Genomic DNA, 19813 nt, shown 5'->3' with positions numbered 1-19813 from the left:
AAATGCCTTAACCGCTAAGCCATCCCTCCAGCCCTGAATATTTTCGATGATGGTTGAAAATGGATATACCAGCAGGTATATAGGACCAACTTTATTGATTCTGTGGTACCTGGTAGCTCTTGGAGCTGGGAAAAAATACAGTGCTTAATAACATTTTGCTGATGACTACAGAAGAAAATACTTCATTTTACATGGTAAAACCTTAATGCTGCTTGCTGCTTTTTTAACTACAATTTTTTCCTTTGCATAAGGTCCCTCTACTACAGTCATAGATTCTTAGGCCAAAAGTGACCTTTCTTTTTTTTTATAACTCAAAGTAAATCCAAAGAGAAGGTGAGTGAGTTGTTCTAGATCACGTGGCAACGGTAGACCGGGAGCTAGAACTCATTTTCCTGTGACCTGTCTGTATTTCCTTTGCTGTCAGAACATCTTTAGGAAGTCCATACCTTTAACAAAACATATTTAATCTGTGACGGCTTTCCTGCTTCTGAAAGGGAAATGAATAAAAAGTTAAACTATGTATCCTGCTTTTTTTATTTGTTGTTGTTGTTTTGTTATTTTTTGCTATGGTGCTGGGACCAAATACAGTGCTTTGCCCATGCCATTACTCTAACCACTGAGCTGAAGCCCAATCAGAAAAATTATCCTTTTGTGAAATGTAGAGTTTAGGAGATTTGATACTATGATGAAGGTCCAAATGGGAAGAAGAGATAGACACACCCTCTCTTATCATGTGAAGTGAGGTCTGGGTATCTTTCATTGCTAAGCTCAGCAGCTGGGTTCAGAGTACTGCCTCCTTTCCTGTGAGACAGGCCTCCCAAGTTTCTATTAGGGCTGGTGCTAGTTTCTTCTCTGTATCTGTCCTTTGCAGTGAAGGAGTAAATATTGCCATCACTGGTTTGTATTTCATTGCCATACCTGACTGAGGATCAGAGTCCAGGACATACTTTATTGATCCACTTGTTAGAGATAAACGAGGAAACAGAGCTTGTTTTCCTCTGTTTAGATGGCCTTCTGATCTTGGCCATCAGTGCATTCGTGAAGGAGGCGGCCAGTGAGAAGTTAGGCTCGCTAACTGGTAAATACATGATTTTTCTTTGGGTTTGTTTCCTAAGTGTATTTAGACTCTTGCCAAGTGTTTTGTATTTATCAGGATGTAGAATAACCTTTAGCATGTGGTGTTGAAGGTACTTGGATTGGATGCACAACACAAATTCAATTCGGATACTTCTGAGTTGCTTTCCTGATGATTGCTTCCTGCAACTGAAATGTGTCTAATTAATTAAATCATAAATATGAAGACCTACCTTCCTTCCTTCCTCCCTCTTTCCTGAGAGAGGTAGGGAGAAGGAGGCATATAGAGAATGGCCAGATGAGGGCCTCTAGTCACTACAAACGAACTCCAGATGCATGTGCCACCTTGTACATCTAGCATTATGTAGGTACTGGGGAATCAAACTCAGGTCCTTGGGCTTTGCAGACAAGTGCCTTAACCACTGAGCCATCTCTCCAACCCAACAAACACATTTTAGTTTCCTTCTAATCCTTTCTGATTTGCTTTTAGTAAGTCTCTTAGTGTCATTAAAGATTATTAAAAAAAATTCACCAGGCATGGTGACACACACCTTTAATCCCAGCACTCAAGTGGCTGATGTAGGAGGATCACTGTTAGCTCAAGGCCCTTTAGACTACATAGTGAATTCCAGGTCAGCCTGGGATAGAACAAGATCCTACCACGGGGGTAAAAATTCACCGAAACTAATGATTCTCAAGATTCTGTAGGGACATAGGATTCTAGAGCTTACTTGTGGTCAAAGTCAGATGCTTTCAGTTGCCTCTTATCTCTTAAAAGATTCCATTAAGCCGGGCGTGGTGGCGCACACCTTTAATCCCAGCACTCAGGAGGCAGAGGTAGGAGGATTGCCATGAGTTCGAGGCCACCCTGAGACTACAGAGTGATTTCCAGGTCAGCCTGAGCTAGAGCGAGACCCTACCTCAGAAAACCAAAAAAAAAAAAAAAAGATTCCACTAACATAACATAAAAGTAGGAAAGATGTCAATAATTACAATTAGAAAAGGGGAAGAGCTGCATGACTAATGAACACAGGTAAACAAATTTCTGAAGTTAAAACAGATGGAGACCAATTGGTGGGTGAAGAGAAGGATGGGCTAAGCCTGGCAGTAAACACATGTGTTGCTGTGTTCAAGCCTGTGCACCAAGCATAACCCTAAGGGGCTCTGAGCACAGTTAACGGGAAAAGCAGATGTGGGGGGAGTGTTTATATGGGACCGCTCAGCTGCCTGACACTGCCCTGTCCTTCCAAGCTCTTTACTGTGAAGAAGAAAATAACATGGTGATTGCTTATTCAAAAGTTGATTAAAATGTTTAAGGAAATTTAATCCTTCAGTCTGCTATTTGGGACGATGGAGAAATGGAATTCAAGAAACCTGTCAGTCTTCTCCTCCCTGTCTGAGTTCTCTGTTGGAATTTTAATGCCAAGGAGAGACAGATCAGAAATCAGATTAGCAGAGGAAACCCTACCAGGTAAGCAGTGCCTGGGGCACTAGACCAAAAGGATCATTAGAAGTCCAAGAGGAGCTTTGAGCATGGTAAAGACCTGACCTGAGGGGAAGTGACAATCCAGGAACAGAAGAGAACTTTAAGGAAACCCTGTACTTCTCAAAGATAATGCCTTTATCAAATTCCTGCTTGGTGAGGAAAAAATGAGAGATTGGAGAGAGAGAGAATATGAATGAGAATGAATATAAATGAGTAAGCAGTAGAAGGATAGGAAAATGGAGTTTCAGAAACTTGCCAAAGTGTGGAGATTGAAGATGCAAGTATGAAATGGGAGATACAAGTGACTTAGGCTGTGTTCTCTGCAAAACTTCCTGAGACAAAATTTGCTTGCTAACACTGCATTGGGGAGAAAGATCTCAGGGCAGAGGAGAAAAAGATAACAAGTCAGAAAGGCTGTCCAAGCATTGTGTCTGGCTTTGCCTGATGCTGGGTCTGCTAGAAGTTTTTAGGGAGAATGATGGCCAGACCCTGTCCAAAGCCAGTGTGGAGGTGTGTTCTTTCCTCCCCTCTTCTGCTGATTGTGTTGGCATACTGCAAATTCACCTGGCCCTTCTTCCTCTGGTGGTCTTAAGGGAGGAGGGGGTTTTTAGGTCTACCTAGGTAGGGTTCACTGCTCTATGAGTGAGAATGAGTCTGGGAGTGTCCTATAGCCACCTGTAACTGGTTGCATCCTTTTAAGAGTTATTAAAGGAGGTGCACTCCCCCAAAGGACTAGGGACGGGAGTGATGAGGTGCTGCTGCTGCTCACGTGTTAACCCTGCACTGTCTTGACCTGCTGTCATGTGCACATACAGACTTGATAATGGAAGTTTAAAATGGCAAAATGAATTACTAAGTACACTATTAAAATCACTATCAGAGAGCTTTTTGTTTTTAAAATAATTTTGTAGTTATTTGGGAGACAGAATATGAATGTATGGGCAGACCAGGACCTCTTAACATTGCAAACAAACTCAGATGCTTGCACCACTTTGTGCATCTGACTTTACGTGGGTACTGGGGAATTGAACCTAGGTTATTGGGCTTTGCAAGCAAGTGCCTTTTACCACTGAGCCATCTTTCCAGCCTACTATCAGAGATCTTTGAGGATGCATTTGGAAAAAAGAAAGTCTTACTTGCTTATGCTCAGTTAAGTAGTGTCAGAAGAGAATGTTTTCCCATCCTTCCTGGCATTAGCATCCAGTCTCCTGGGATTGAAATGTAGTATTTGTCTCTCTCATTGGTGCCCACTGCCAGGTCTACTGGTTCTGCCTTTGGAACATCTTCAGCACTTTTCTCTCTTTCTCTGCTGTGGTTCCAGGCTTTGGGATAAGCCCCTTCAGAGTCTATATCCTTGTAACTGATCTTGGATTTCCTTCCTTGGGTCTCCTGTGCTTCCCCATGAAGAGTTTTAGTTTCTTCTATCACTTTGGTTACAACTTTCAAAAGTAACAAAAATATATATGTGTATCACTGCATTGTAACATATTCCTTTTGTTTCTTTAACAAAAATGCTTCACAATAGCTTTTAATCAGTCCCTGGGGATACAAGGACCTGGATGTTTTCTTGCCTTCAAAGAGTTAATAATTCTGGTTGGGAAGATGGCTCAGTGGTTAAAAGTACTTGCTTTGCAAAACTGGCAACCAGAGTTCAGGTCCCCAGAAGCCACCCAGAGCTGCATTAATAATCCCAGTGAGCCAGTGGCCTGCGAGTCAGGAGAACCTGGAAACTCACAGGAGGCCGGCTAGTCTGACTCCATTCACAGTGGCAAACAACAGAGACCCAGACTGAAGGTGAACGTAAGGACCAACACCCGAGATTTTCTTCTGACCGCCACACATGCACTGTGACATGCATGTGCTCATACATACATAAACATACACAGAGTAAAAACACATACATAAATGAGCACGCAAACGTAATTGTTATGGGCTACAGTTGAGTTAAATATCAGATTGTGGAGGTAAGAAGAGAAATATTCCCCTTATATGGGCGAGCCAGAAACCTAGAGAGGAGTACGTGCTTGAACATTGAGTCCATCTTAGCCGGATAGGTCGAAAGAAGAAAGGCTTTTGTAAGCAGAATAACAGCTGGGTGGAATGTTCTCCTAATGTGTCTACCTGGTTTTGCCTTTGCAGGGTGAGCCACACTTATAAGTCTCACCACACTGTTTCTCTGATCAGAACTCTCCCTGGAGGGAGTGTAAAAGCCAAAGGCCCACAGTGCTGTAAGCTTTATCAGCCTTTCTTCCAGATGTCAGTCTTTCCCACTGTCAGCCGTTTTGCTCTTCCACCCAGACATGCTCACAGCTAGCTGCCTTAGTTTCTGTGGGGGTGTGATTTAGGTGTCCCCATAAACTCAGGTGTTCTGAATGCTAGGTTCCCAGCTGGTGGAGATGTGGGAACTAACGCCTCCTGAAGGCAGTGTATTGTTGGGGGAGGGTTTATGGGTATTATAGCCACTGTCCCCTTGACAGTGTTTGGCGCACTCTCCTGCTGCTGTTGTCCACCTGATGTTGGCCAGGGAGTGATGTCCACCCTCTGCTCCTGCCTTTCTTTGTTTTACCTGCCATCATGGAGCTTCTCCCTCATGCCTGTAAGCCAAGATAAACCCTTTTCCCCCCAAAGCTGCTCTTGGTTGGGTGATTTCTACCAGCAATGTGAACCTGACTGCAACAGTTTCTGAAGGTGTTTGACTAAATGTTATCTTCCCTGTAAAAAGCAAAAGTCCTCTACTACCCCAAATGTTCCTCGCCTTCTGTTACTTTTCTTACACAGTAAGTAACACTCATCAGGGGCTTCGTACAGACTGAGCAGCAGGACCAAAGCTGAGCAGGTTAGGTATACCAGAGCATGGCTTCCATACAGAGGTGCCTGGATCCGGGCTCAACAAGCACTTTAATAATACCAGCTTTAGGGTTTATTTTAAGAGAATCATTCTGGCCCTGCATGGTAATAAACACCTTTAACCCCAGCCCTCGGGAGGCAGAGGTAGGAGGATTGCCTTGAGTTTGAGGCCACCCTGAGACACAGTGAATTCCAGGTCAGCCTGGTCTAGAATGAGACCCTATCTTGAAATCAAAAAAAAAAAAAAAAAAAAAAAAAATGGAAAAAAAGTCATTCTGACAGCTGTGTAGTAAACTAGTTAATTTCAGGCTAAAATGGAAGGAGAACTATTTTTTAAATGATAATTTTTACATAGCTGGGGTAAGTGTTATTGAGAGTAGAGACTCTTTTTCCTTTTCTTTCTCTCTTTCTTTCTTTTTTGTGGCAAGCCCAATAGACTGACCTTTTATTAATGTGGGGGTAGGTGGGGGGGGGGAACTGGCACTCCAGGACCTCCAGCCACTGTAATCAAACTCGAGATGTATGTTTCCCCTTGTATGCACGTGTGACTTTGCACACTTGCATCACCTTGTGCATCTGGCTTAAATGGGACCTAGAGAGTTGAACATGGGTCCATAGACTTCACAGGCAAGTGCCTTAACCCCTAAGCCATCTCTCTAGCTCACTTTTTACTTTTTGGACAAGGTCTTATATAGCCCAGACTGAATTAGATAGAACTTTTCTGTAGCTTGAACTTTTGATCTTCCTGTCTCTACCTCCTGAGTGCTGGGATTACAGGTGTGCCCCAGTTTACCTAGTACTAGGCATAGACCCCAGGGCTTCCTGCCTGCTAGGAAAGCACTCTTTGTACTGAGGGAGAGCTGGAACCTCCAAAGACTCGTTTTTCTTTTCATTTTCCACAGTCATTACACAGAGCCTCACTTGTAGCCTTTCTATTAGGGATTTATTTATTTATTTATTTATTTATTTATTTATTTATTTATTTATTTATTTATTTTGGTTTTTCAAGGTAGGGTCTCACTCTAGCTCAGGCTGATCTGGAATTCACTATGGAGTCTCAGGGTGGCCTTGAACTCATGGAGATCCTCCTACCTCTGCCTCCTGAGTGCTGGGATTAAAGGCGTGCGCCACCACACCCGGCTTAGTATGTGTATTTTTAAAGAACTCAATGGCTCATCTTGAGCGATGATACAGTGGTAAACTTTCTACAGAGTAGATACAGTGGATGGGACAAGCTCATCTTTAAGAGGTGTATACTTGAGGATAAGGTATATAGTTTAGCAAACATTCTCTAAAGACCCACTAGTATGTGCCCACTTTTTTTTTTTTTTTCCATTCAGGGAAGCACCTAGATTAATGAAGTCTATGAGTTATTCCTGACCAACTGGGACTTTACTTGTAAAATAATTAGAGGCTATAGAGGCCATCATAATCATGGTTGTAGAAAAAAAGGAGTTTTGTTCTGGGAAAGCAATAGGAGGTGTTTTGTTTTGTTTTGTTTTGTTTTTTGCCAGTTACTGTATTATGTCATGTGCATTTCCCATCTTAAAAGAGTAGACTGCTGCAATAGAATGACATCTGTTAAACATGACTGCATGTTTTCTCATTCTGAAGACACTGAAAGATTGTAGTGTTTTACTCTTATCCTGAGTTTTAACTAATGGAAGATTTAAATTTAGTTATCCATGAAAACAAAATTAACATTAATTATAGTGAGAAATGTGGTTGAGAGAAGGAGGACTTCATGGACTGCACAAATCAGCACCTCCACTGAGCAGGACAGACACCTCAGCACTGGTTGTATGTATAGACCTGCCATTGCTAGGAAGCAGGCGGCCAGGCCAGAGCAGCGTTGATGGTGTTTTGTTGCTGGCAGAAGACATGATTCATGAGTGCTTGAGGTCATAAGTACTGCTTGAATGGAAAGTGGAAGAAAGAACTTTTTTTTACAAATTTTATTTATTTACTTATTTATTTATTTGAGAGCAACAGAGAGAGAATGAAGCAGAGAGAGAGAGGGAGAGAGAGAGAGAGGGAGAGAGAGAGAGAGAGAGAGAGAGAGAAAGAGAGGGAGGGAGGAAGGGAGGGAGGGAGAGAATGGGTGCATCAGGACTTTCAGCCACTGCAAACAAACTATAGACACGTGCACCCCCTTGTGCATCTGGCTTACGTGGATCCTGGGGAATTGAGCCTCAAATTGGGATCCTTAGGCTTCATAGGCAAGTGCTTAACCGCTAAGGCATCTCTCCAGCCCCAAGAAGTTTTTAAGAGGTTGAAGACATTAAGACTAATACAGAGTTTGTCACCTTTTTTTTTGTTGCTATTGTTTGTGTTTTGAGGTAGTGTCTCTCTCTAGCTCAGGCTGATCTGAAATTCACTATGTAGTCTCAGGGTGGCCTCAAGTCATGGTGATCCTCCTACCTGTGCCTCCCAAGTGCTGGAATTAAAGGTGTGCACCACCACATCCAGGTTGAGTTTGCCGCTTTTAACCTAATAGACTATAGGATCAAATGTCTTTGTTCTGAAATATTCATTTCCCTCTTTATTCATTGCGACAAAACTCAGCTTCAGGGAAGTCCATCTGGGTTTTCTATCTTAGAAATTTAAAGGGGTGTGCATGCATGCATGTTTGTTCAAAACATTTGATTTGGAGACATGCCTGTACCTGCTTCTCAGAATGAAGTAAACGTATTGCCTTCTGCCGTTTGTTTCCAAGAGCTAGAGATTACGCCATCCCTTCCTGTGCTGTCTCGCATGACAGCAGTACTGTCAACTCTTGATCCTTTAGTTTTACTCACTCTAAAAGGGGAGGGGGGAATCCATTGTTACACTTTCATTTTAGTAATTTGCTTTTTTTTTAAATTTTTATTTATTTATTTATTTGAGAGCGACAGACAGAGAGAGAAAGACAGATAGAGGGAGAGAGAGAGAATGGGCGCACCAGGGCTTCCAGCCTCTGCAAACAAACTCCAGACGCGTGCGCCCCCTTGTGCATCTGGCTAACGTGGGACCTGGGGAACCGAGCCTCGAACCGGGGTCCTTAGGCTTCACAGGCAAGCACTTAACCGCTAAGCCATCTCTCCAGCCCTGCTTTTTTTTTTTTTTTTTTTTTTAAGATAGTGTCTCACTCTAGCTCAGGCTGACCTGGAATTCACTCTATAGTCTTAGGGGGTGGCCTTGAACTCACAGTGATCCTCTACCTCCAGAGTGCTGGGATTAAAGGCATGGGCCACCATGCCTGTTTTAGTAATTTGCATTTTTAAAGAGGGATTTGTTTTATTTTATTTTATTTATTTGAGAGCGACAGAGAGAAAGAGGCAGATAGCTAGAGAGAGAGTGGGCACTCCAGGACCTCCAGCCACCGCAAACGAACTCCAGATGCATGTGCTACCTTGTGCATCTGACTTATGTGAGTCCTGGGGAATCAAGCCTTGGACTGGGGTCCTTAAGCTTCACAGGCAAGCACTTAACCGCTAAACCCTTTCTGCAGCCCAAGTAATTTGCATTTTTTATGAAAGATAGTGTCTATTCTCCTTACTCTTGGTTCTATGTGACAGGGTACTCCTCTGCGGTTAGAGACATACATTATAGTCATTATTATCTTTTTCTTACAGTCTGTGCCTCCTGGTCACTGCCTGTGATTAGAGGTACCGATCTTCCAAACACTTTCTGGAGGCACACTACCACAGCAATCCTCTTCTCCTCAGGCACCTCTAATGCAATGTTTCTTGGTGTGCCGTATCCAAGCCACACAGCAAAAAGTAAAAATAACCTACTACAACACACTGAGCACTCATCTGAAAGGTCTCAATGCTTACATTTTTAAACAAACGGTTCCTGAGTGTTAATTCAGTACAGTAAAATGTAGGCACACTTGCTGTTGGGAACAAGGCAGAAGGTAAGTGTGTGGGAGAGGAGCGCTGGGGGTAGTAGGGCGGCTCCTGACTGCGGGTCAGTGGTCTGCTTCTTGGAGACACTGCAGCAGGAACAGATTGTCTCTTAGTTACCGCTGCATTTTAAAACCAGTGTCTCCCTGTCATCATGTAGCTGCTCTTTTCCTTTTGTCACAGACATGTGGCTAGAAGTCACTGCTTTCTTAGCAGATCTAAAGGATAGGCTTTTGTTTATCTTTTCATATACTCTTGATTGGTTGATTTTTATAAAGGTGGGCAGAGTTTGAAATCTCGGTCTTCCTAAGCAAATATTTGGGCACAAAAATGACATCATTTGGTCTGGAGAGATCGCTTAGCATTTAAGGCATTTGCCTGCAAAGCCAAAGGATACCGGTTTGATTTTCCAGAACTCACATAAGCCAGATGCACAAGGGGGGCGCATGTATCTGGAGTACCTGTGCAGTGAAGGCCCTGACAAGCCCATTCTCTCTCTCTTTCTCTCTCCTCCTCCCTCTTTCTCTCTCAAATAAATAAATAAAATATTTTTTTTAAATGACATCATTTGGGCTGGAGAAATGGCTTAGTGGTGAAGGTACTTGCTTGCAAGCCTGATGACCCAGGTTCAAATCCCCAGTACCCACATAAAAAAGCCAGATGGATTCACAAAGTGGCAAAAAGTCCTGGCAAGCCCCTTTTCTCCCTCTCCTTCCCTTTCTCCCCCCTTCTCTATATAATAATGAATAAATTAAAGATGACATCATTTGTAAAACAATTAAAAGCAAATTTCTTTTATTTCTATTATATCCTAGAGAAATAATTTTTATTTGTATATAGTGTAAGGAAAATGTTTAGTGTCAGGATGACAAACGGGTGAGACTATGCTCTTAGTAATGAAGTGATTCTCTGGATGATGGTGTGAATATGGCATTCAGAAGCTTTTAGGATTTGCAGCCTGTCAATTAGATTATATATGCAAATGGGACTCCAGATTACCATGCTGAAAAAGCTAGAATAAAGTTGACCCATAAATGAGGAAATAGAAACAAACAAACAAAAACAAATACCCTTCTCTCTCCATAGGTTACATAGTCTATGTAATACAATTATTTGAAATCATTCTGTTCACATGTTAATGGTTCATTTTTCTCAAGTAAGATATTTAAGCTGCTTAACCTGTAGTAATCTAAAAATAAAACATTTTCATACTAACATGTGATAATCATATGAACTATAATGGCATGTCTGCAGTCTAGTGTGCTTTTCTTCTCAACTTAGAACTTTCAAATATGTCCTAAAAATTTAATAGGAATCTGAAATCATGTGACCTTTCTGTTTTTGGGGGGGTGTTCAAGGTAGGGTCTCACCCTCACCCAGGCTGACCTGGAATTAACTATGTAATCTCAGGGTGGCCTCAAACTCACAGCGATCTTAGCTACATCAAAAAAAATATTTCATTTATTATTATTATTTTTTATTTGAGAGAGAGAGAGAGAATGAGTGTGCCAGGGCCTCCAGCCACTGGAAACGAACTTCAGATGCTTGTGCACCATCTTGTGCATCTGGGTCTTGGGGAATTGAATTGAACCTGGGTCCTTTGGCTTTGTAGGCAAGCATCTCAATCACTAAGCTATCTCTCCAGTCCTACACTAAAATATATATATATATATATATATATATATATATATATATATATATATGTATGGGGAGAGGGGGGAGAGAGAGTTAGTTTTTTATTTATTTGACAGAGAGAGTGAGAGAGAGAGAGAGAGAGAATGGGTGCACCAGGGCCTCCAGCCACTGCAAACGAACTCTAGATGTGTGTGCCCCTTTGTGCATTTGGCTAACATGGGTCCTAGGGAATCGAACCTGGGTCCTTTGGCTTTACAGGCAAACACCTTAACTGCTAAGCCATCCCTCCAGCCCCAGCCCTACATTTTTAATAATATTAACATTATATTCATGCAAATACATTGCAGAACAAATGACTATCCCAAATTTATTCTTCATATATAAACATAATTGTTAGTGGGAAAAATTTTTAAACATTAAGTAAAACTTCTCTAAATAAAATGATTTCCTTGCTGAAGGCTTACCTTTCTCTTCTAGTTGCATTTCTGTGAAACAGTGTCCAGCCTACAGATGGATCCTAGAAACTAGTATTACCCTTTTCCCAGTCTCTACTGTTAATTGAAGTGTTTATTCAGTTTATGAGCTAGCCCCATGGAGTGCCCATGGGGTAATTCACACTGTGCGCTTGAGCACTAGTCTCCTCCCCAGAAGGGAGGGTGGGGAGTGGAGGTTAGAGGAAGGCCATCCGAGCCAGTTGTCGTCATCCCAATATGAGTGAAAACTCCCATTAAGCCCTCACCAGTCATTTGGAAGACAGTGTTTGTGCTGCAGCGCAGATTCTCTGCAAGCTCCTCCCCTTTGTGTTCATTGATGCGGCCTGACTGAGTTCTTGTCTCAAACCTGGGGACCTCTGCCGTAGTATAAAGCTCCAGGAGAGCTCCAGGTGATGTACCCCACAAACCAAACTGTCTTTGTCTTTGTCTTTGTCTTTGTCTTTTTATCTCTCTCTTAGTTAGGAATCCCTAGGTAGCAAAGGAGAAATCCTGGGCATATGAAACCACACCCAACCTAGAGGTGATGCAGATAAGTTACAGAGTAATAGGACAAAGACATTGTCCTCAAGACATTTTTTGAGTAAAAATTTTAATGCTTTTATAACCTAATTTTTAAGAACTAAAGGGATTTTTTTTTTAAACAATCCTTAGTTCTTGGAGCTTGGACACAGATCAGTTTCAACGCTGTGTAACTAGGAAAACCGGAATGTTTATCTCTGGGTATGTTCCTTTCTTGAAAGTAACACAGTAATTCACTGCCTCAGCATACTGACTTCCCCATGTTGGTTGTATTTTTTCTTGTTTTTCTCACTAATATCAGTGTTATATGTTTTACTGAAGTGGTAGTAAGTACTTTTTATTAGGGGCTCGAGGAAACTAGGGAGTTTGGAGTAGATGTTTACTGTCGATTGTAGCGATGATTTTCTTTGAATATGTGTATGTATGTCAGAACTTACCAAATGGACGTGATAAATACATGCAGTAAAACTAGTTTGCCTGTGTCACTGACAGGGTGAGCCATGACTGTGTCTGAACTTGAGCACTTTTATCGTGTCAGCCTTTGTGTTTCAACTCTGACTTGTTCAGTTATGGCCTCAGCCTTTCTTTGTTGGTGTTGGGTGTGTGTATGTGCACACACACACGCATGTGCATGTGTGTGTGATGTCAATTCCTATGACTGAGTCTCACATTAGTGAGACTACTAACCTAGTGTCTACCTTACCTCTTGATAAGTTTATCCCAGCTGATTTTTCTTTAGACTTCAAAAACTCCCCATGTCCCCAACACTCCTTCCCTAGATCTTGCCATCTACCTTTTCTTATGTTCCTAACCAATATAGCCAAAACTATCTGTTTTTTCTTTCTACTTTTTAAAGTTTCATGTCTTTAAAACTTCCCTACTCCCTAAGTTTTTTTAATATTTCATTTTTTAGCTTACACTTTATTCCTTCTAGAATTTTTCTGGTATGGAACTAAAGACATAATGGAGTTTTTTGTTCATTTTTGCTGGCTAGTGGCCAACTTTGCAAATTTCAGAAATAAATATCATCTATTGAGTTTTCATATCAATGTGAGTTGTTGGCAGGATTATCAGTGTTCCATTGATTACTGTGTATGTTCTGCTTAATTCTGTAGTTTGATCATATGACAAAGCACGTCATCTTTTCCAAAACTCTATTTCCCAATATAGATACTTGCTTCTGAGACTGGAAGGACACTGAGAATACACCTCATTTGGAGGAAGGATTGACACTTTCTGTTTGTTTTGTTTTGTTTTTAAGGTGGGGTCTCCCGTTAGCTCACACTGACTTGGACTTCACTATATAGTCTCAGGGTGGCCTTGAACTCATGATGGTCCTCCTACCTCTGCCATCTAAGTGCTAGGATTAAAAGTGTGTGCCACTGTGCCTGGTGGGTTAATGGGTTTACATTGAAATATTCCATTAAAACTGTTACTTGTTTTGTTTTATATGTTATTTTTATAACTTGTTATTAGTTTTAGGCTAAAGAGATGGCTTAGTGGTTAAGGCACATGCCTGCAAACCCTAAAAACCTAAGTTTGATTCCGCAGTACCCATGTAAGTCAGATGTACAAGGTGGCACATGCATCTGGAGTTTGTTTGCAGTGGCTGGAGGCCCTGTCGTGCCCATTCTCTCCGTCCCTCCCTCCCCCCCACCTCTGTGTGTGTGTGTGTGTGTGTGTGTGTGTGTGTGTGTGTGTGTGTGTGTGTGTGTCTGCTGTCTCTCCTTCCCTTTCTGAAATAAGTAAAATATAAATCTTACAAATTTGTATTTGTAAGTCTACTAATTGTTAATTTTGGGGTTTTCTAAACATTTATAATTGTATCTGGTCTCTGTATGACTTATATTTTATTTCATTTAATTTTTTTTAATTTTAGACAGAGAGAGAGATAGAACTGACCACTGCAATCCAACTCCACACACTTGTGTTACCTAATCAGCATGTGCAACCTTGTGCTTGCCTCACCTTTGTGCATCTGGCTTACATGGGATCTGGAGAGTTGAACATGGGTCCTTAGGCTTTGCAGGCAGGCGCCTTAACTGCTAAGCCATCTCTCCAGCCCTTATTTCATTTTTATTGTCTCAGGTAAAATAGAGTTCCCAGGAATGGGTATGGTTCTTTGTTGGTTATTGATAATACCAGCATTAGTATTGTTTATTATATCATTTGCTGGTAGCTATTTGTTTCATGAGTTGTTCATTGTTCTTTTGTTATAATTAACATTTTCCAAATACTTAACAAGGTTTGGCAACTTAAAGATGGTATATATCTTGTTACAGGTGGTTACACAGTTACACAGATTTATTATCTAGAATGTTCTAGTGCATCCAGTTCAGTCAGTGCTTTCCACCCCAAACAGAAGCAAATCCATTCTCACCTGTATCTCACATATTAGTTTTTCTACATAAGTAAACTTCTGTAGTAATTTTGTTGTTGTTTGTTTTCGATCTACTTTTGTACAATGTTAAGGCTTGTACAGGTTCTAAATTCTACATCTTTAAAAAAAAATTTCTGAGTAGTAGATTATTTTGTGACCAGCTCACTGTGTGGTTTACTCATCATCTTGTAGATGCATGGTTGTTTTCAATTTGGGATTATGAGTGAGGCTTCTGTTCTTCTAGAAATGTTTTTGGAAACATATGCTTTCATTTCTTGTAAGTAAATAAATACAAGGAAAGTTATAACTTCATAAAAAAACAGGTGCACAATTCTTCTACAGTGTTTCAGTCAGGTTTGCATTGTTAGTAGAAATTACCCAACCAAGAGCACCTTCTGGGGAAAAGAGGTTTATTTTGGTTTAGGCTCGAGGGGAAGCTCCACGGTGGCAGGGGAAAATGATGGCATGAGCAAAGGGTGGACATCACCCCCTGGACAACATAAGGTGGACCATAGCAATAGGAGAGTATGCCAAACACTGGCATGGGGAAACTGGCTGTAATACCCCTAAGCCCGCCCCCACCTCCAACAATACACTGCCCCCAGGAAGCGTAAATTCCCAAATCTCCATCAGCTGGGAACCTAGCATTCAGAACATTCAAGTTTATGGGGAACACCTGAATCAAACCACCGCATTTCACCCTGGCCCCCATAAGCTGATATTCATACATGTTATAAAATACAATGCATTCAGTCCAACTTTAAAAGTCCCCATAGTTTTTATCAATTCCAATGATGTTCATACATCCCCATAGTCCAAGGTCTTATAAACAGAGCCATAATACCAAAAAAATCTCCTAAAAATCCATAATGGCACAGAATGAACATCCACACTGTAAAAGATGGCATGGGCATAGCAAAGAGATATTCAACCAATACAAGATTTAAAACAACCAGGGCAAACACCAAACTCTGTAGCTTCAAGTCCAACAACTCTAGCTAGTGACAAATCTCCAAGTCCGATAATTCTTTGTTTTGTTTTGTTTTGTTTTGTTTTGTTTTGTTTTTTCAAGGTAGGGTTTCACTCCAGCCCAGGCTGACCTGGAATTCACTATGGAGTCTCAGGGTGGCCTCGAACTCTCAGTGATCCTCCTACCTCTACCTCCCGAGTGCTGGGATTAAAGGCATGTGCCGCCACGCGCCCAGCTTAAGTCCAATAATTCGAACCAGCAACAAGTCTCTGGCATTCCAATTCTGCCCCTCCAGCTAGGCTACTCACAGTCCTGGAAAACTTTATCTGGGGCCGGCAGCTCTCCTTGGCAGCCACCTCATGGTCCGTCATCTCCACTGGGTCTCCATTGCAAACCACGCTTCATCCTCATGGCCCCAAGGGGTCTCCATGCAGGCAACCAGCAAACCTGCTTCACACTGCCCATAGCCATTTCCAAAACACAAGACTGTGTTACAAACTCAATGATCCTCTCTTTCCTGCATTTCTTATACTCCACAATACCAGGTAGAGTGCCAATTTGTTAATCCAGGGGGGAATAAAGCAGACTTTGAAGAATAGAACTGTTTTATTTTTATGTATTTATGACACAGAGAGAGAGAGGATGGGCATGCCAGGGCCTCCAGCCATTGCAAATGAAATCAGACACATACATGTGCCCCCTTGTGCTTCTGGCTTACGTGGGTCCTAGAGAATTGAACCGGGATCCTTTGGCTTTGCAACAAACGCCTTAACTGCTAAGCCATTTCTCTAGCCCCAGGACACTTCTTAAGCACTCAGGTCCCTCCAGAAGAGTCTACATGCTTCCTGTTGCCCCAGTGCAAGTCAACTAGCCCAGTCTCAAAGGTTTTAATCTCTCAATTGCAGCTGAACAGACAACAGTTCACCCAAAGATTTTTTTTTTTTTTTCTGTGCCATATCCCTCTGCTCACTCCAGTTCATTTCTATGGAAAGCAACCCTGCACAACTTCTCAGGACACAGGCATAACAGTAAGCTTCCCACACAAACTGCTAGTCCAGTCCAAGCAAAGCTCTTTCTCACCCTCAAGCCAAACCTCATAGTCCATAGTTCTTACTGCATTCAGGTCTTTCAACTCTGACCGGAATAGTCCATCAAGCTGTACTTATAGCACTGCAAGGCATCTCTTAGGCCAAGGTTTCAACTCCTTCCACATGCCTCTTGAAAATCAGCTCCAAAAGGCCAAAGCCACACAGTCAGGTGTCTAGCAGCAACCCCACTCCTAGGTACCACTTTACTGTTGCAGTCAGGTTCGCATTACTGGTAGAAATCACCCAACCAAGAGAAGCTTGTGGGAAAAAGGTTTGTTTTGGCTTACAGGCTCAAGGGGAATCTCCACAATGGCAGGGAAAATGGTGGCATGAACAGAGGGTGGACATTACCCCTGAACAACATAAGGTGGACAATAGGAACAGGAGATTGTTTCAAACACTAGCAAGGGGGAGCTGGCTATAATACCCATAAGCCTGCCCCCAACAATACACTGCCTCCAGGAAGTGTTAATTCCCAATCTCCATCAGCTGGGAACCTAGCATTCAGAACACCTAAGTTTATGGGGGACACCTGAATCAAACCACCACATACAGAGAGAGAGAGAAAGAGAGAGAGAGAAAGTGCTCTTTCCTGGTCCTAGAGCCATTCTAGATTGTTGCAGTTACCTTCTAGTTGCTGGAACAAAGCAGCCAACCAAAAGCAGCTGATGAGAGGAAAATTTTTATTTTGGGTTTAGAGTTTCAAGGGGAAGCTTTGTGATGACGGGAAAGTGTGTTATGAGTAGAGGCTGAACATCACCTCTGCCACAGCAGGTAAAAAACAGCAGCAACAGAGGAAGCTAAACTCCAGCAAATGGGATTTGGATATAACACACCAAGCCCGTCCCCAACAACACAGCTCCTCCAGCAAGGCTCCACATTCCAATTGCCATCAGTTGAGAACGAAGCATTCCTGACACACCACACAGATCCATTGTGTGGAAGTGCTCCTGGTCCTTATCCTTGTCCATCTTGGGGTTTTCTGTCAGCAATTACGAAATGGGATTTCTAATTTTTTTTTCTTCCTAGGTAGAGTCTTGATCTAGCCCAGGCTGACTTGGAATTCACTGTGTAACCTCAGAATGGCCTCAAACTCAGGGCATTCTTCCTACCTCTGCTTCCCTAGTACTGGCATTAGAGGTGTGCTCTACCACACCTGGCTTCATTTTGTTTTCATTGTCACTGATGACTATTACTGAGTCCCACCTTTTCATGTACTTTCTACCTATCTCATTTGAGTGTCTTTTTGTGGAACGTATCTGTTAAAAGTATTTAGCTGATTTTTTTAAAAACTGGCTTCTTCTTTTTACTATGATTTATAATTGTTTTCTAAATCCTGTATGTGTGTCATTTGTTAGACAGTGTCAGTCTCATTGTCCTTTTTTATCTTAATGGTATCTTTCAAAAAGAGGGGTTTGGGGCTGGAGAGATGGTTTAGCAGGTAAGGCGCTTGCCTGCAAAACCTAAGGACTCATGGTCAACTCTCCAGGTTCCACGTAAGCCAGACACACAGTGTCTCAAGCACACAAGATCGCACATGCATTTGGAGTTGGATAGCAATGCCTGAAGGTACTGGTGTGCCAACATATTCTCTTTCTCTTTCATTAAAAAAAAAAAAAGTCGGGCTGGAGAGATGGCTTAGTGGTTAAGCGCTTGCCTGTGAAGCCTAAGGACCCCAGTTCGAGGCTCGGTTCCCCAGGTCCCACGTTAGCCAGATGCACAAGGGGGCGCACGCGTCTGGAGTTCGTTTGCAGAGGCTGGAAGCCCTGGCACGCTCATTCTCTCTCTCCCCCTCTATCTGTCTTTCTCTCTGTGTCTGTCGCTCTCAAATAAATAAATAAATAAATAAATAAATTTTTTAAAAAAGTATGTTGGGCTTGCTTTAAAACAAAACAAAAGGAGTTGTTTTTAGGGCTAGAGAGGATGGCTTATCAGGTAAGATGCTTATTGGCAAAGCCTAACAACCCAGGTTTGACTTCCCAGTACCCATGTAAAGCCAGGTGCACAAGGTGGCACATGCATCTGGAGTTCTTTTGCAGCAGCTAAAGGCCCTGGCACCCATCCCCCGCTTTCTCTCTTCCTTGCAAATATTTAAAAAGAAAGAAAATAAGTGCCATAAACCCATATCCTCTGTGAGCTCTAATGTTTGAATGTCTTAAACATGAGGAAGAGGGACAGCTTAGTTAAGTGCTCTTATTTTGAAACCTCTGGCCATCTTTGACAGCTATTTCCAGAAAGAAAATGGCCCAAGATTTGTATGCCTTCAGTAAAATAATAGTGTTTGGGTTTGTTTGTTCATTTTATTTTTAATGACATAAACCACTGGGAGGTCAGTTGTCAAAAAGGGAGGATAGGAAGGGCTTTGCAGAATCTGTAACACCAAATACCTTTTTTTACCTTTTTTTTTACCTTGAAGACAGAATAGAAACATGAGAAAGGCTATGTCACCAAAATGGTCTCCATTTCCCATAGCTACTGCATCTTTATTGACGTGGCAGATATTCTGGAACCCAAATGTAAGCAACTGGGAAGGAAGTCATCGAGGGTGTGCGAGACACTTCCAGTTCGGCTTAGTCTGATAACTTTGTCTATTTGTATGTAACATCGTCTTTAAATATTTTTATTATTTACTTATTTGAGAGTGAAATGAAGAGGCAGAGAGAGAGAGAGAGAGAGAGAGAGAGAGAGAGAGAGAGAATTGGTGTCTAGGGCCTCCAGCCACTGCAAACAAACTCCAAACACATGCACCACCTTGTGCATCTGGCTTACATGGGTCCTGGGGAATTGAACATGGGCCCTTTAGCTTTGCAGGCAGGCACCTTAACTGCTAAGCCATATCTCCAGCCCTATTTATAACATTTTTTAAATTTATTTATTTATTTATTTATTTGTTTGTTTATTTTATTTATTTGAGAACTACAGAAAGAGAGAGAGAGAGAGAGAATGGGCACGCCAGGGCTTCCAGCCACTGCAAATGAACTCCAGACGCATGCGCCCCCTTGTGCATCTGGCTAATGTGGGTCCTGGGGAATCGAGCCTCGAACCGGGGTCCTTAGGCTTCACAGGCAAGCACTTAACCGCTAAGCCATCTCTCCAGTACTATTTATAACACTTAACTAAAGAACAATTTTTTTATTAACTGGGTGGCAAAGATTTAAATTATCCTCTGCTATGATATCTAAGGATCTGATGACTAATTTTTTACTAAAGATAGAGGCCATCTTGTCTTCTACCAATTACTATGAATTAAAAATTTTAAAATATAGATTTGATTTCCTGTGGCTTCCTCTTAGAAATCACTTAAGAATTATAGAGAAAATACTAATGATCCAGCTGATTCCATCTGTTACATCTCGTCTTGTGAGAAATTTCTAGACATTTTCTAAGAGCTCATTTCCAGGGGAATTTTTAACCTTTTAATATTGGGTCAGCT

The 19813-nt window shown here is 41.9% G+C and overlaps 1 protein-coding gene across 27 annotated transcripts in view; it reads left to right on the top strand.

The window, feature by feature from the left end:
- Rbfox2 (RNA binding fox-1 homolog 2) overlaps positions 1-19813 on the top strand; it is a 277312-nt gene that overhangs the window by 194617 nt on the left and 62882 nt on the right. The window lies entirely within an intron of this gene.

This window comes from Jaculus jaculus, chromosome 6, assembly GCF_020740685.1.
Source record: "Jaculus jaculus isolate mJacJac1 chromosome 6, mJacJac1.mat.Y.cur, whole genome shotgun sequence".
NCBI classification, from domain to species: Eukaryota; Metazoa; Chordata; class Mammalia; order Rodentia; family Dipodidae; genus Jaculus; species Jaculus jaculus.
This window is presented reverse-complemented; position numbering and strand designations above follow the sequence as displayed.